Source organism: Arachis ipaensis, chromosome B3 (genome assembly GCF_059453495.1).
Source record: "Arachis ipaensis isolate K30076 ecotype BB chromosome B3, ASM5945349v1, whole genome shotgun sequence".
Classification (NCBI taxonomy): Eukaryota; Viridiplantae; Streptophyta; class Magnoliopsida; order Fabales; family Fabaceae; genus Arachis; species Arachis ipaensis.
The window spans coordinates 87,647,349-87,651,193 of NC_142438.1; the positions used below are offsets into that span (position 1 = coordinate 87,647,349).

The 3,845-nt window shown below is 34.3% G+C and overlaps 1 non-coding gene across 1 annotated transcript; it reads left to right on the top strand.

Moving 5' to 3' along the window:
* The first annotated feature begins 330 nt into the window (after positions 1-330).
* On the top strand, positions 331-438 carry LOC148571477 (small nucleolar RNA R71). Its single transcript, XR_015907938.1, has one exon. It is a non-coding gene; the product is annotated as a small nucleolar RNA R71 (small nucleolar RNA).
* Positions 439-3,845: the final 3,407 nt, after the last annotated feature.

The following is a 3,845-nucleotide window of genomic DNA, read 5'->3' on the forward strand; positions in this document are numbered from 1 at the left end:
AGAAGCTTCTTGAGTACTGTTGGATGCGGCTTGCATTTCATTCAGACTCTGAGAAATCATATTGACTTGCTGAGTCAATATTTTGTTCTGAGCCAATATGGCATTCAGAGTATCAACTTCAAGAACTCCCTTCTTCATAGGCGTCCCATTACTCACAGGATTCCTTTCAGAAGTGTACATAAACTGGTTATTAGCAACCATGTCAATGAGTTCTTGAGCTTCTGCAGGCGTTTTCTTTAGGTGAATGGATCCATCTGCAGAAGTATCCAATGACATCTTAGCTAATTCAGATAAACCATCATAGAATATATCCAGGATGGTCCATTCTGAAAGCATGTCAGAAGGACACTTTTTGGTCAACTGTTTGTATCTTTCCCAAGCTTCATAGAGGGATTCACCATCTTTTTGTTTGAAGGTTTGAACATCCACTCTAAGCTTGCTCAGCTTTTGAGGAGGAAAGAACTTGGCTAAGAAAGCCGTGACCAGCTTATCCCAAGAGTTCAGGCTATCTTTAGGTTGAGAGTCCAACCATATTCTAGCTTTATCTCTTGCAGCAAATGGGAAAAGCATGAGCCTGTAGACTTCAGGATCTACTCCATTAGTCTTAACAGTATCACAGATCTGCAAGAATTCAGTTAAGAACTGAAAATGATCTTTAGATGGAAGTCCATGAAACTTGCAGTTCTGCTGCATCAGAGAAACTAATTGAGGTTTCAGCTCAAAGTTGTTTGCTCCAATGGCAGGAATGGAGATGCTTCTTCCATGTAAATTGGAATTAGGTGCAGTAAAGTCACCAAGCATTCTCCTTACATTATTATTATTTTCAACTGCCATCTTCTTTTCCTGTTTGATAATTTCTGACAGGTGCTTGCTGGTATGTTGTAATTCAGCTTCTCTTAGTTTCCTCTTCAGAGTCCTTTCAGGTTCTGGATCTGCTTCAACAAGAATATTCTTGTCCTTGCTCCTACTCATATGACAAAGAAGAGGGCACAGAAAAATAATAATAATAGAGATCCTCTTTTTTTTTTTTGAGTGAGGGAGAGATGTTAGTAGATGAATAAACAAATAGAAGGAGATGAGAGAGGGAAAATTTCGAAAATAATTTTTGAAAAAGAGTTAGTGATTTTTGAAAATAGTTTTTGAAAAAGGTTAGTAATTTTCGAAAATTTTTAAATCAAAGATTAAAATAATTAATAAAAAAAAAGAAATTTTGAAAAAGGGGGTATATATTTTCGAAAATTAGAGAGAGAGAGTTAGTTAGGTAGTTTTGAAAAAGATAAGAAACAAACAAAAAGTTAGTTAGTTAGTTGAAACAAATTTTGAAAATCAATTTTGAGAAGATAAGAAGATAGGAAGTTAGAAAAGATATTTTGAAAATCAACTTTTTGAAAAAGATAAGATAAGAAGATATTTTTTTGAAAAGATATGATTGAAATTAGTTTTGAAAAAGATTTGATTTTAAAAATTACAATTAATGACTTGATTCATAAGAAATCACAAGATATGATTCTAGAACTCAAAGTTTGAACCTTTCTTAACAAGTAAGTAACAAACTTGAAATTTTTGAATCAAAACATTAATTGATTATGTTATTTTCGAAAATTTGATATAAAAATAAGAAAAAGATTTTTGAAAAATATTTTTGGAATTTTCAAAAATAACTAAGAAATTTGAAAAAGATTTTATTTTTGAAAAAGATTTTGAAAAAGATAAGATTTTCAAATTGAAGATTTGATTTGACTCACAAGAAACAACTTGATTTTAAAAATTTTTGAAAAAGTCAATCCAAATTTTCTAATTTGATGAGAGAAAAAGGGAAAGATATTTTTTGATTTTTGAATTTTTTAATGATGAGAGAGAAAAACAAGAAAAATGATGCAATGCATGAAATTTTTAGATTAAAATAATGAATGCATGCAAGAATGCTATGAATGTCAAGATGAACACCAAGAACACTTTGAATGTCAAGATGAACACCAATAACATATTTTTGAAAAATTTTTAATGCAAGGAAAACATGCAAGACACCAAACTTAGAATTCTTTAATGCTTAGACACTAAGAATTCAAGAATGCATATGAAAATCAAGAAAAGACACAAAACATGCAAATGCAAAGATCAAACAAGAAGACTTACCAAGAACAACTTGAAGATCATGAAGAACACTATGAATGCATGAGAATTTTCGAAAAATGCAAGATGCACATGCAATTGACACCAAACTTATAACATGACTCAAGACTCAAACAAGAAACACAAAATATTTTTGATTTTTATGATTTTCTAAATTTTTTTTGAAAATTATTTGAAAAAACAAAAATAAGGATTTCAAAATCTTTAATATGAATTCCAGGAATCTTGTGCTCTTCAGTCCAAAGCTCCAATCAAAGGGTCAGACATGGCTTAATAGCCATTCAAGCTTTAGAATGGATTTACATCCATTGAGGTGATTAGTTGAAGACCAATCCCAAAGGAGTTTGGGTATGGCTTTTCAGCCAGATAGGATTCAACAAGTTACCATGAAACTTTAGAATTCATTCTTGAAGGTTTTGAAGCCATAGAATAATTTATTTTTGAAAACATTTTTATTTTAAATATTTTTTTTTCGAAAACAAAGGAGAAAATTTTGAAAGAGTTTTGAAAAATTTTTGAAAAGAAAACAAAAAGAAAATTTACCTAATCTGAGCAATAAGATGAACCGTCAGTTGTCCAAACTCGAACAATCCCCGGCAACGGCGCCAAAAACTTGGTGTGCAGAAATTATGATTACACTTTGATTATGTAAAATTCATCGCTCTTTCTTTCCCTGGTAATGGCGCCAAAAACATGATGCCAATACCATGGTTCACAACTTCGCACAACTAACCAGCAAGTGCACTGGGTCGTCCAAGTAATACCTTACGTGAGTAAGGGTCGAATCCCACGGAGATTGTCGGTATGAAGCAAGCTATGGTCACCTTGTAAATCTCAGTCAGGCGGATATCAAATGGTTATGGAGTTTTCGAAAATAATATAATAAAATAGGGATAGAAATACTTATGTAATTCATTGGTGAGAATTTCAGATAAGCGAATGGAGATGCTTTCGTTCCTCTGAACCTCTGCTTTCCTGCTGTCTTCATCCAGTCAGTCTTACTCCTTTCCATGGCTGGCTTTATGTGATACATCACCATTGTCAATGGCTACTTTCGGTCATCTCTCGGGAAAATGATCCAATGCCCTGTCACGGCACGGCTAATCGTCTGGAGGCATCACCCTTGTCAATGGCTTCATCTTATCCTCTCAGTGAAAATGGTCAACGCACCCTGTCACGGCACGACTATTCATCTGTCGGTTCTCGATCATGGTGGAATAGGATTTACTATCCTTTTGCGTCTGTCACTAACGCCCTGCAATCGCGAGTTTGGAGCTCGTCATAGTCATTCATTCATTGAATCCTACTCGGAATACCACAGACAAGGTTTAGACCTTCCGGATTCTCTTGAATGCCGCCATCATTCTAGCTTACACCACGAAGATTCTGGTTAGGAGATCTAAGAGATACTCATTCAGTCTAAGGTAGAACGGAAGTGGTTGTCAGGCACGCGTTCATAGGGAATGATGATGATTGTCACGTTCATCACATTCAGATTGAAGTACGAATGAATATCTTAGAAGCGAAACAAGATGAATTGAATAGAAAACAGTAGTACTTTGCATTAATCTTTGAGGAACAGCAGAGCTCCACACCTTAATCTATGGAGTGTAGAAACTCTACCGTTAAAAATACATAAGTGAAAGTCCAGGCATGGCCGAGAGGCCAGCCCTCAAACGTGATCTAAGATAGCATACAACTGATCAAAGATG